The 14,810-nt window shown below is 44.7% G+C and overlaps 1 long non-coding RNA gene across 1 annotated transcript in view; it reads left to right on the top strand.

The window, feature by feature from the left end:
* Nucleotides 1-527: 527 nt before the first annotated feature.
* Nucleotides 528-14,810, top strand: part of LOC135385966 (uncharacterized) — a 54,321-nt gene continuing 40,038 nt past the window's right edge. The window contains exon 1 of the long non-coding RNA XR_010420544.1: nucleotides 528-697. This is a non-coding gene — a long non-coding RNA (uncharacterized LOC135385966). The remainder of the gene's footprint in view (nucleotides 698-14,810) is intronic.

Here is a 14,810-nt window from a genome sequence, read left to right as displayed (position 1 = left end):
TCCTCTTTTTCTTTGTAACCCAAAAACACGGTCACATATGAGGACTGTCTCGCGCTCACTCCCCTAGTGGTGAATCAGTGTACCTCCTCCATCGCTATGACGCGCTTCTCAGTCATGGAAAATGACACCACCACACCCTCGACAGCACTCGGCGTTTTGTTTCTGTATACCAAAACGTACTGTCGGCAGCTCTACAGGTCCATATGCTCGTCTTCACGTCGCAATATCTATGCTCCAGCGAACAAGTTCACCATGTGTAAAAAAAATAAACGATGCCTGTACTGTGCACCTGTCGTCATTTATATGCATCACACGTGACACGCATTTATTTCGAAAGACCCACGCACTGCTTCTCTTTGAACACAGTTTGCCAGCTTCAACCTTATTCCAACCCAACGTTGTAACGATAAGGCATCATCTTGATAGGGACACCCGCACCCACTCTCGATGATATCGCACGTCACCGAGCTTGAAAACGAGATAAGGGTCGCGGCAGTGCAGCACATGCTGACGCAGTAGGGCTTTCCCGCCCTTTGGGTGCTCGAGGCAAGAGCAGGTCAGTATGGCAGCAGTGGCGGAACAAATGTGGTTGTCGTGGTAAGCTGAAGTCGTCGTCGTTTTGGCCTGGATGAGAGGAATGGGTCGGGCTAAGAACCAATTGGACGACGTGGAACAACTTGACAGCTATAGAGTACCGGTAAGGGTTTTGGCAATGATGTAGCAGTACTGAGACGAAGCTGTCCCCCGTAAGAACAGCGTTTTAACGTGTGTTCCCAACGGCACTGCATCGTGTGCTGTTACTTTGGTGCATAAACGTGTTGTGCGTTACGATGCTACGTGCTGCCTATCGGTATGAAATACATCGCGTTGCAGTAAATGCATCATTAATGACTAAAAGAGCAATTTCTTCTTCTTTTTTTTTTTGTCATAACCGCTCTGAACTCCGAATTCTACCGACCCTGGTAGCGCAAAAAAGCTTGCACTGGCTCAAGTGTGCACGTTACACAGGTCACCCCAGTGCAGCGTGCGTCGCGTTTCATTTATAGAGTTTTAGTATATCGTACGCTCAGAGCCGTAGCGACGGGGGTGCGGGAGGGGCAGCCGCCCCGGGCGCCCTCCAGCCCTGACAGGTTGGTTGGACAGTATAAAGTAGGAATGAAGAGAATTGGAATTTACGGTCTGGACAGTGTAAATGTGCGTTTTCTTGTTTACAAGGCTTCTGACGGCAGTGAGGGAGGGGACGCTTCAGATTAGCCCTGCCCCGGGCGCAAACTCGCCTCGCGACGACTCTGCGTACGCTATCGCCCTTGCGTACGTAAGGGATAGCGTTGATGGTTCTGCGCACGCCCATAACAGAAAGAGAGCTTCGCGCAGTGCGCAGAACCACAAACGCTATACCTTACGTACGCAAGGGCGATAGCGTACGCAGAGCCGTCGCGAGGCGAGTTACGCACGCTGTCGTCTTTGCGTATTTAAGGAATGGTGTTGGTGGTTCTGCGCAAGAACAAATATAAAGAGGGCTTCGTGCCGTGCTCAGGGCTGAGCACCACCAACGCTGTCCCTTACGCACGCAAAGGTGATGGTGTACAATTAACTGAAACTCACTGTACTTACGTTCCTTTCTCTCTTTGTACGTTTCTACAAACACCGACACAGTACACTGCACTGCACGAATACGACCAGCGGAATTCGACATTGGGTAACGGTGACGTTTAAGGTGGTATTTTCACCATTACAGTAGTCACCATAAACATCTATATGTGAGAAGGAACGGAAAAGCCTCGAAGGTCAGACGGCGGCGCAAAAGAGTTTTTCACCATCAGGTTTATTTCTGTCAAACTCTCGTTTCACGCCGTCACTGTCCCGTGTAAGATACCTTCTTTGGAAGTTAAATAACGAAAAGAAACACCGGAGATTTCACAGATATTAAAGATGATGATGATTCATGTTTTATTGGCGCAGCGGTAACTACGTCCACATCACAGATATTTGAAGACTGTGCATTCTGATGTCACAGGCTACATGTATTGCACATAGAGTTACAGAGACGACGATCATGTTGGCCCGTTTTCTGCGATAAGGGAAACAATTCAACAGTTTCGTGCAATAGGCAGAACTTATGCTTACACAATGCTTATCTAATTATTTCGCGTAGACGTGTCGAAATATAGGTGCCCAAATCACAAAGTACGGCCCAGGTGAAAAATGTCGCAATTCCAAATGGTTTATGAAGCAATTCCCACTTGTAAACCACGTACGTACAAAGGGGTTCAATGTGGTTCAAGTAGAAATTGTTTCATAAACCACATGTAATTGCAAACATTTTTCACCTGGGGAGGACGCGTCTTAATTGCTACTGCAATACCTCAAAACCGTAAAGTGCGCCGTAGAGGCATACTAGAGGCCGCATGTCTTAATTTTTCTCGATGATTTACTAACAAAAGAGGCCAGTAATAATACGGCAATGATGTACAGACACGGGGCCTCAAGGTAATTTCAGAATTTTATATCGCTTTTGAGATACTCGAAATTAGGGAAACCGGAAAAGGAAAGAGTGATAACACGATTTGCCTTAATCGGTTACAGGGAAAAGTTTATCAAGTTTGTGGAAACCTAAGTTCCCATAACCTCGGGGTGTCAGCCCGTCCGTTCCGTGCGCGAAGGAACAAGCAGCACAACAGAGATTCAAACCAACATACCGGGTTTATTCACAGACAACAGCTTGCATCCAGCAAAACAACTGCCCCTCTTCCCTTTTTGCCCGGTTTTTAAATCCACCGGGGAACGCCCCCACGGTCCCGACCGGTTCCCTCCGGTGTCGCTATCAGCCTGCGATGCGGTTGCCACAAGTTGGACAACAACAACAATAACTTTATTTTGATTATGATGATTGGGGTGTTTCATCAAGATGAAAGTTTGAAAGTTGCAGTCTGAAACTTGTCAATCAGACACACGCAATTAAAATATTTAAAATGGCACACAGTTATGTTCAGTTCCGATCACATTTGATTTGCGCTTTGACGGAGGTTGTGGCAGGCGTTTGCTTGAACCCATTATGTAAAATGGGAACCAAATTATACATGTGTTACTCTGAAAACGTGCAACGTTAGCCAGTTGCTTCACTTGATCGGTGTCGCATGAGATTGTCAAACAACCTTTCAAAAGTATGCATTGTCCTGCTCACTTCACCGCGCGTGCACACGTCTTCCATTTGGCTTTAGCCCTCCATACCAGCTCGCTTCGTCTCTCCTCTTGAACCTTTGAAAGTTCCGCGGTCCTTCATTGCCGTCATGTGCCGTGCAGCGCTGCCATCTGACGAAAGGCTGCTGTACTGGGGCATACCCCATTTCGCTTATTTCACAGAGGTCCTCCTCTGTGACGAGCACGAGGAGAATCCCGTCAGTTTACAACCGCTGTCGATGGAAAATGAGAAAAGAAAAAACAAGGTACGTCAGTTTTACAGCGTCAGCTGTGCCGTGCAGCTTCCCACAGGGCTTGTGGTGGCTGTGTGCTACTTCTCGCCTCGCGCCGCGCCGGAACGTATCTGCGACTTTATCGTGTATGTACTCGCACCTTACCGCATGCACATGCTTCTCGACGTCGGAGACTTCAACGTGGACATTTCACTGGGCAAGAGCGTCTAAGTGATATGTCCGAACAACTGGAACTTACGCTGTGCACCGACATCCGCCAACCCACAACAGACATATGGCTCATGCATCGTCCAAGACACCACTCACCTCGCCAACCATTTCAGCGACCACAAATCAATACCCACACACTCACCAATACTCAATACACACTTTCATCCGGCCTCATTTCACCACACGCACAGCTGGCGCTGAATTTCGCGTTACACGAGTCCTAACCGTCCTGTATTTTTTTACTTTTTGTGAAAAGCAAGCCGACTCGCGTATGACTACCTTTCCCTTCTTTGTTCCTTTATTATAAACATACCCCTCCCCCCCCCCCCCCCCCACGCGCGCCGAAGTAGCCTCATGCCACAGAGGTTACTTTAAAAATGTCATATATGACACTGGAACCAGTTAAGTGAAAGGTACCGACAAATCATACAACAAATTGAGCTGACCATAAAACATTCCTACTGACTGGATAATGCCAAAACTTACTTGACTAGTGACAATGAATGGAAGAATTTGTAGACCTGAACCATTGTTTGTGAATCGTTTATCATCGAGCTCAACCTGTTACGTTCAGAGGGTACTATTCGGTCCAGTGTAAGTAGTAAGGGGGGCTATGAAAGTTTCATAAATGAAAAAGGAAAGGTCAGCCAAACAAAGGTCGGTTTGCTATTCCAAAGTAAAAACAATTAATGAAATAAAAAATAAGAAAAACAGACAATGCACAGTCAGAGTTTTCACAGTGCGTTCAGGCATTCTCAGAGTTCACCGGCAATCACAGGGTGTTCATAAGGCCAGAAGCTTGGAGAAAGGGGTAACTGCTAACCAGGGTGTCGAACCAAACCCCGAACCGAAAACCGTACACGAACCGTTATTTTTGCCTGAACCGAACCCGAGCCTGAACCGAAATTTTCATGACGATGTTGAACACGAACCGGAGCGGAACCGGAAAAAATAATAGCGGTAACCGGTTCGCAACGAAATGGTTCGTACATAAAAGAAGTCAGCATAATAGTTCAAGTGCCTCTCAAACCCCGGACGAGGACACATTGGGATCCATCTGGTGGATTTCGAAAATTTTCCCCTAGCAGTCAAACGATGACGTATAGTAAGTATGCTTTCAGCGTCGTTTTTAACACGTTGAAGCGCAGTTGTCCTTGTGAGCGCCGCGGCTAGCGCCCCACGATCGCGCTGTGGTGTCTGCTCTTCAGAGAGGACGAGTCACGCAGACACTTGTCAAACGCTTCCAAGCAAACGGCGCGCCCGTCCTCTGCTGGCAACTGCTGTATTTTCTGAAAGGTGAGTGGCCTGCCATCGTCCACCGAATGAAGCAGGAATGGAGTAAGGCAGTTGTGTAACTCTATAGGACGAATATGTGATTAAGCAAGCGCCAAACATTTCCTTTTTCACGTGAGCAGTAAACATTAAACAAGTCAGAAACATGAGAAGTAGAGAAGGAACATACGCAGAACGGTGCCTGCATGATTGGTGGTGGTTTGAAAAATAAATGTAGTCCTGCTTACTGGTAGTGCAATTGTGTCGTGGCACATTGCCTTTGTGTTGTTGATTGACTCTCACTGCTGTGATCTCGGACAGCGCAAGGCTGACAGACTTATTTCGACATGCTTCAGTACGATTTCATATCGATTCACACTGCAAATGCAGTGTGCCGGCTCAGTACCGTCGTCTATGTAAAATGCTGTCCATCTTATTTGACTTCCTTTAAGTGTATCGCTGGCACTGTACGCGTGAAAAAAAGCGATTGTAGGAACAGAAAGTAGCAGAACTACGCCGCTTTTATCAGCGTGGGCGCTATTTGCAAGTGTTCGTCCATTTCTCACGCTGAAGGGAGCACCTGACCACTAAACACGTCAATGCAGACAACAGCAGTAAGCTATAGACGACCCACGCCCCTACGTCATTTATTACGTAACGCCGCCGCGCAAAGCATGCTGGTGGGCATTATCAGCCGACCCGTTTTTCCCGCTTCTTGCCCACCACAGCAAATATAATCTCGAATCGGTCTTCTCGTGACGTCACATGTTTGTAAACAGAGGGTCGTCTATTAGTAATGCATTTCCTGATAAAAGCAGTTTTCTGAGAGATGTAAAACGGAAGCGTTGAACCGGTTTGTGAACCGGTTCGATTTTTGGCGCGGCCGAACCGGAACGAAATCTAAGCAACGCGAACCCGAACCGAACCCGTATTTTTGCGGTTTGACACCGTGCTGTTAACGCCCGTAGACCAATGCTAAGCATTATGTGCTAATGCAACATTCAGCGCAAGGGTTCTCTGTCTCCGAGAACGCCCTTTTTACCTCTATTCTTCGATATATAGGAAATTGCGCTGCTTTTACGAACAAAGAACCTGATTTCCTGGTGATGTGACACAAGAATTCTATCAAAACAATCAATAGCCAGTAGAAACTAAGAACTGACATCAATATCAGAGCAAATCGGTTTTTGGACAAACAATTTCTAAGCAAACGAGAAATATTATGATACCTTCAGCGAATCAGTACTCAGTCAAAACGAGAAACAGTGCAAAGTTAATTAATGTACATCAAATTTTTATAGTATCTCGCAACAGAAAGTTCTACAATGATGAACCACACAGAAACAACACATCTGAAATGCAGCTCAGAAATATGAGGCTTTCCCAACTCAGAGAATATTTTTATTAATGTCAACCGAGTGCACAACTGAAACAAATACAAGACAATAATTATTTCAGGATGTCATTTTCTAAGCACGCGAGAAATATTTTGAAGGTTTCCTACAGAGGAAAATCATGCATACATAATTCCCGACTCACAGAATATTTTTTTAATATCGATCGAGTAAAACCTGAAACAAAGTCAAAACAATAATTAATTCAGACAAATCATTTCTAAGCAAGCAGCGTGAATACACCATAGAAACAGTACAGAAACTGTCTTTTTCAATGAACAAACAGGATCAACTAGTGGATTCAAACAATAAAGTGAGAGATGGAAGCTGCCGACCATAAACTTCCCCCACACCCACGTCAAGGTTATGCCCATAGGGAGGAATCTCGCACGGTCTTGTACATAGAATCATTGAAAGCACACGCTTTTTCTTACACTTCACATATTTTTGTAAATCAATTTCCATAATTCTCATGGGGACATGGGCGGAATATTAATAACATTATAAACCCGACAGCATTCCAAATTTTAAACAATAAAATGAGCACAGATATGCTTCGAAAAAGTAGAGCCTCGAAATGATTCCATTATCACTGTATTTCGATACGTCATAGACATGGTCGTATTCGAAGATATGGTAGAAATTACAGAATTGCAGGTGCAAGAACATCTACAAATCTACCAAATCTACAATAGTTATAAAAATAACGGCGCATCAACATCGGAAGGACCACTGGGATTGGTGGTGGAGTTTTTGAGGTCGGCTAACGAAGAATTGAAATACTCAACACCAGATGTAATCGTAATGATTGCAAAGGGCATTACATTCATCAAGAAAGCAGTGAGATCAAATTATCATATACAAGCGGTCTATATCACACAATTCATTATGGATTTGTTGAAATGACATCTAACTCTTGACATGGAAAGCACATAAATCTTATCACGTGATATTTCCCACTACCACGGCTATGCAATTATTTTCTTCTACCAGTTCTTGCAACGATGTCGAATGAGCAGAAGTTCAACATTGTTGCATAGGTCGGCATTTTGCTAAGAATTCATTCAACATCACATCATGGTCAGTTTTCCGCAAAGCCCATCACATCGCATCACCGTCATAAACCATCACATCACGAGCCCGTAACTCAACTTCAACCTCAGAATTCATCACTTCATGACCCATCATTCAACTTCAACTTCAGAATTCATCACATCATCACCCATCATTCAACTTCAACTTCAGAACCCATCACATCACATCACATCATTCAACTTCAACTTCAGAATCCATCACATCGTAACCCATCATTCAACTTCAGAACCCATCATCAGAATTCAATTCAACTTCAGATCCCATCGCGGTTTTGAAGTTGAATTCCTATGATGGGTTCTGAAGTCAGTGATGGATTTTGAAGTTGAAGTTTGAGATGGGGCTTTGAAGTTGAATTCCTATGATGGGTTCTGAAGTCTGTGATGGATTTTGAAGTTGAAGTTTGTGATGGGGTTTTGAAGTTGAATTCCTATGATGGGTGCTAAAGTCGGTGATGGGGTTTTTGAAGTTGAACTCCGACAAAGGCCTACGTCGGGTGTTCCCGGCTGCAGGGTTACGACGCTAGCGTCCTGCTCGCCAGTGTTTGCGTGGGTTTCCTGGTAGTGGCAGCAAAAGCGTAAGCGAAGGAGGGGTATGCTGTTTGGAGGGTGCGGTCAGCCTGCTCTCGGTTGGACTTGGAAGCAGGGTTTACCAATGAAGGAGGAAAGGGAGGGATGCCACGTTTGACCTCCGCTGTCGCATGTGAACTGCGGAAGGTGTATTGCTTGCGCGGTAGGGTTGGTGCACAATATTGCGCCCGTTGTTGACAGATAAGTGAGCGCATAGCACATTGCGCGTTCATGTGGCTTCGGGTGACCGCTGATGGGGTTTTGAAGTTGAATACCAACGAAGGCCTACGTTGGTGTGCCCGGCTGCTCGCTGCTGGAGGATTTTGACGTTGGCGTCTTCCTCGCCCCTGTTAGCGTGGATTTCCTGGTAGTGGCGGCGAAAATGTAAGCGGAGGAGGGGTATGCCGTTTGAAGGGTGCGGTCGCCTTGCTCTGGGTTGGGCTTGGAAGCAGGGTGCACCAAGAAAGAAGGAAAGGGAGGGATGCAACGTTTGACCTCCGCTCTCGCATGTGAACGGCGGCGGGAGGTGTGTTGCTTACGCGGTAGGGTTGTTTCACAATGTTGCGCCCGTTGCTGACAGCTAAGTGAGCGCATAGAACATTGCAGGTCCATGTGGCTTCGTACGATATCCTTGCCTGCCGGTACATTGCACGATGATGTGGCTTCGTTCGTCTGGCTTTTCCGCCGTGCCATTTTTCACTCGTGACGCGGGGGTATTAGCTTCGGCATCGGAATACATCGTGGCCAGCCACTCAGTATTACATGGGTTCTTGTGATATGATGCTTACTGACACTGGAAATAGCCGTCATGAACCAATTCAGCGGCCTGTAATCACCTTCGCTGGACATATGTTTTTACTCTAATTCTTTCATGCAATACACCACTGCAGTGGTTTATCCGGAATCCCAAGCAGGGGGCGTGGTCATTATTACAGCTACGTGATAACAGCTTTACACGTATAATTACCGACAGGTCATTACAGCTGAAACGGCAAGCCCCCATTTTTGCAGGGGGTGTCGTCAAACTTTTTTCTTTGGTGTGTGTGTGTCGGGGGAGGGGGGGGGGTGTCACAGGGATGTACAGTGAACCCTCGTTAATATGACCCCCGATAATCTGACATATGCGTTTTACGACCATACTCCTTGGGAACAATGTAGTCAAAATTCTGCAAATCCCTCCGTTAATATGACAATTCCGCATTATGACCAAAATTCTCGGGGACGACCATGGTCATAATAACGAGGGTTCACTGTATCATGGTCTGGATAAATCACTGACACCAAAAACTGAGAATCTGTCCTCGGAAAAGTGTAACCCATTGTATTCTTTTTCCTCCGAGGAGGGTATATACGGACGAACACTAAGTGAATTCTTAACGACAGAAGCGTTTGGACACATGTAATACATACAGAATGTGAGGCGCAACTTTAAGTGAAGACTGCTAGGAGCCCGGAAGACCACCAAAGTACAGTCCGTGAAACAGTTTCTTTTCCTCTCTCACAATCTCTAAATAAATATGTGTTGACACATTTCCCACGACACAACAATTCCCACTCTTACCTGTTTTTATTTGATGTTTGAAACAACCTCACATTATAATCACTTGACTGTAGTGTTAGTCACTTTTTGAGGTAACTTCGCAAAAGTGCAAAGTTAGAAATTTCTATTTCGCTTCACGTCCAAGCAGGCAGAACACACAACGCGGGCTCCTTTCTTTTTATTTTGCTGCTGAAAAATCCGACGACAGTGACCCCGCCTCTTGCACGTGCGCGGCGCCAGCAGCCTGTCTGTTCCGCCTTGTTGCAGCGCGATGTACTGGATGTACGCAAACGCAGTTCCGACGTGCTTCTGAGTTAGGTCGCAGCAGAGCGTGGAGTGCATTTTTTTTACGGGGAAGGTGATAAGGCCACTGGCAACGTTCTATGGAATGTGCGCGGAAAATGGGAACTCGCAGAACTTGGAATTCCAGTTCTCACTTTGCGCCCAATTGACGAGGTATATTCGGAACTCCGCTCCGAACTTAATTTCGGCATGGTTGCAAGAACTTTCATTTCTCACTTAATTTCATTTTGATAACTTGAAGGTTGTAACTTCATTACATATTTAGCTTAATGACGTAACTCGTAACTAGCAACTTTTGGGTGGTAGTTAACTTCCCCGCCTCTGCTGAAATGTATTTTATTGGCGATGAATATCTAAGAAATAGCAGCTGCGTGCTCTGATGGAACACCTGTGTCCGATGAATACTACATGCATGCGGAACACATAATTCCCCAAAACATGACCTATGCACCTCAGATAAATAAGAGACCTATAGTGACCTCTGTGTATTACATTTAAAATAAAAGACGTCCACGAAAACAATGCCAGCCCGATCTTGTCCAATTTGGATCCCAATCACACAAAGGAAAAATAAGCAATCTAAGAAGACACAAAATAAGCCTAATAAAACACACCTCGTCAGCACGACAGCAATCTACTGTCGTCTAGTAAAACGCGCGTACGCGACCGAAGGCGGAGGCTCAAATCCAAACCATCCAATATACATATACACGCACATTATAGCTGTAGGCGAGCAAATGAGTCAAACAGAACAACCGCAACGTGCAGACCGCGCGACCGCAGAACGCCAGATCGCATCTCGATCTAATCTACCGCTCACATTCGCAACCTACAGTTACCTCCGGCTACATGACATTGCCCTCCGCGCCCCACTACACCAGAGAGTAACGCGTTCCAAACACTTCCCTCCCTGCGACCGCCGATACACAACAAGGGGAGGGGGGTGGAGGAAGTCCGCCAGGCATCTGCAGTGTCAGGCCCATACGCCCACACCAGACACGAAACGCGAAGCGTTTATGTGCGCTCGGTGCACTCCAATACACATTTGCCATTCACTCCGCATGCGTTCGCACAAGTAACAGTCACGACACGTGAACGTCAGACATCGACTAAACATTGTCGGCTTCAAAACCTATTATGAGGACTTCGAAACATATCCGTCATCTTCAAAATCCATCGCGCAGACTTCAGCTTCAAAACCAATCCCGCTGACTTCCCCTTAAAAACCATCGCGCTGACTTCAAAACCCAACACACGGACTTCGACTTCCAAACCCGCACACGCTGAATTCAACTTCAAAACCAATCACGCGGACTTCAACTTCAAATCCCACCACACTGACTTCCACTTCAAAACCCATCACGCGGACTTCAACTTCAAAACCCATCACGCGGACTTCAACTTCAAATCCCATCACGCGGACTTCAACTTCAAAACCCATCACGCGGACTTCAACTTCAAATCCCATCACGCGGACTTCAACTTCAAAACCCATCACGCGGACTTCAACTTCAAATCCCATCATAGCCCTTCATTCAACTTCAACATCAACCTCACATCACATCATAGCCCTTCATTCAACTTCAACTTCAACTTCACTTGACATCATGCCGTTCATTCAACTTCAACTTCAACTTCACATCACATCATGCCCTTCATTCAACATCACATCATTCTCTATGAGGTGATGGTGAATGAAGTCGGTGAAGGCCATCATGAATGAATTCGCCGACCTATGCATTGTTGTACAAGGCCTGATGTATCGTCACTTATTGAAACTCAACGACCATATCAACTGCGGTGGGCCACCGGACGATTTTCATCGAATACTCTCTTGTACGCCATTCAAGAATCTTCATACAAAGAAAGGAAACATCAATAAGAGATTGTGCAAGTTCATGGCAACTAAATGCAAGTTACTGAAGTGATACAAATACGGCGACATCGTATCGACTGCATTAATCAACGCTGGATTCAAGCGACCCATAATAAGACACTACTATATGATGCATTCTCAATTCATCAATCAAGACAACAAACGAAAACGAGTTTGGAATAGGACAATTGTACTTTATCAAAATAAACAAATGTATAATTGAAATAATAAATGTAATTTCTTTGTCATCACTATAATGAATTCTATGCATCGCAACAAAAAGATTGATTGCGATTGTATTTAGCATGGTTAGATTGATACCAAGGATTGCTAAGGAAACGAATATTCCACACTATGTGCAAGAATTCTCATATGGAATCAAAGCTGACCATCAAATAGGGTTTACCCGACTACCAATAAACTATTGGTCTACAATAGAATGCAGAGAAGCACGATCTTTACAACTTCAACATCCAAAGGATAGAATTGACGGAGAAGAATCGATACAATTATGTCATTGAAATTTAGAGGCATGATACATCAATCTTTGTTTACAAAAGTGGATCACTAAACTTCTGCAAAAACTTGCCATATTTTGTGAATTAAATTGCACACTGTGTATATTTCTCAACCAGCTGGACTAGCTCTCTTGTTCTCTTATTCTTGAGCAATGACAAATGTATAATTGAAACAATGTCTATAACATCTTTTGACAATATATGTTGAAAGGAATCAATTATCAAATGCTGCGATGCAAATGGGGTATTTTACAGTGGGGGATGTGCAGGCGGAGTCTACAATTCTAATCACGCAATCCTCGTAACACACAGCACACAAACGATTATGAGGTCAATTCTAACTGGCAATCAGAATTTGGGAGAAGCGAACCACACAATTATCATCAGAAATGTTTAACCAATATACAATGAGGATGAGCATCATGTATAAGCACAATGGAAGATATGTCAATTTAATTATAATTGGCAAATATTCCTTTTGCAAACTTCATCCTTATAAGCAGCACAGGTGACACATACACTTAGATCATTTATCCAATTCACAAAATGTACCTGAGGTTTCCCGAAGGCATACTGAAAAACTATCATATTCATAGTGTCACAGCTTACGCACACTACAAAGGGAAAGGGCATACTTCAATTCTATAGGTTTTTACCTCATAATGAGGTAAAACGCAAACTCTACAACATCATTTTCTTGTTTAAATTTTTAAAGTCAAAACTGTACACACTTTCTTACAATTTTTTAAAGATACAGATTAAAAAATTGTACATATAGTCAGACATCCTATACAACATATTTGATTGTGCATTAAATGCTAAAATTTATCGAAACAATCCATGGGGAAGTATTGCAAAGTGGAGACTAACGCACAGCAGTAAGTGTTTAATGAAAATTTGAACAGGTGTTGCAGTTTACGAACTTTGTTGTTGAAAGTGTAATTTTCGCAATACGCAAACTTTAGCTCGCTGACTTGACACATGAGGATTTTAAGAAGACTTTCGCGATGACAGAGAATTTAATCGATGGGTTTGATATTTTCTATATACACTACAACGCAATGTGGATTCTCTATGCTGTGGAGATTGATAATTACGAATATTTTTCGAATCACATTTACTTAAAACTCGAAGAAAGGGTCATCCGCGTGACGACGAAGACGTTTCGGCAACACGCTGGGCGACTTCCCCGACGCTAAGGACGTTCCCGAAACCGAACGCGATTCTGCGCCTGACGCGTTAACGCGGTATCGCACGCGAGCGGGTTGCTTTTTTCCATAAACGAGTTCGTTTGCCATGAATAAAAAATGTTGTGTGTGCTTCTTTCTGTGTGATAGCTCTTCAATGTTATTGCATCATACCTGTAATAAGTAAGTATATAATTATGTGCAATGTGTTTCTTCTGTTTCAGATCGTGAAAGTTTTTTCGGCTGGATTTTTCCCCTTCACAGACTGGCATTACAATTCCCAGAACCATTGGCATTAATAAATATATTTCCACATGTACTTTTATGTGTGACTGTCCTTCGCATGTCTATACTTGCATGTAAACCGTCCACTATGTTGTAGCTGAAAAAAATTTACTGGTGAAGTCGGCCTAGGCGGAAAAATTGCGAACGAAGTCGGCCCAGGTGCGACGGTGGCATCACTTGGCGGGGTTGCCAGCGTGTATGTCCATACTTGCATGTAAACTGCCCACGCGCCACCCACCGCGCACGGAAAAGAATTTGCGAACGAAGTCTGCCAAGGCGGGAAAATGTGCGACGATAAGCGCACGGGTAGCCCTCCGCCCACGCGCCGCCCACCACGCGCGGAAAAAATTCGCGAGTGAACTCGGTCCAGACGCGACGGTGGCGCAGCCCTGGTGGCGAAGGGAATAAAATGGACCACACCGTATAATACTAAGGCCAGTAGACATGCACCCAAATATTGAATAGCTTTACTGCGGTTCGTAAACAACGAGTAATTGGTGTAGCCTCTGACCACATTTCGAAATCTATCCGTATGTGATACCATGAATGGGAATTTCCATGCACGATGGAAATCGTCGAAGCTCAGAAATGGGACCCGACGTTCCGACAGCGTGAGATAACGCAGCTGCATTGGATTTTCTCCAAATATTTCTATCATTCAGCACTCCGTGCCATAGACGCATTCAGCGCAACACTAGAGCCAATTTTGCATAGATGTACCGGTATTCTAAGTGTCTTTGCCGTCATCATATTTATTGAATTCACATACCGGGTGGCTACGTTCACCGCTATGTTATCGATGACCATTGTGTGCCTGCTCTACGCCATGCGCGGAGACTATTGATTCCTAAATGCGGAACAGACTACGGACACCAGAGAATGAGTTTTTTAGTGGCGTCATTTTTCAGTGAACATTATGTACTTGTCAGCTCATGAATGTCACTCAGGGAACTGAAGCAACGCACGTTTGTTATCTGCCTAGGATGTTTACGTACGGAATCTATTTCTCTGCGCTGGTGTATGTTTGGGGACGTGGGTTCTGTGTGGTTCTATGGCGAATTCGGATGGTCATTTCACAGGGGTGGGCAGTAATAGTAATACTTTGTATTATAATACTATTACTGTAATAC

The sequence above is a fragment of the Ornithodoros turicata genome, chromosome 2 (genome assembly GCF_037126465.1).
Source record: "Ornithodoros turicata isolate Travis chromosome 2, ASM3712646v1, whole genome shotgun sequence".
Classification (NCBI taxonomy): Eukaryota; Metazoa; Arthropoda; class Arachnida; order Ixodida; family Argasidae; genus Ornithodoros; species Ornithodoros turicata.
The sequence above is the reverse complement of the archived record's forward strand: the minus strand, read 5'-3'. Positions and strand labels throughout refer to the sequence as shown.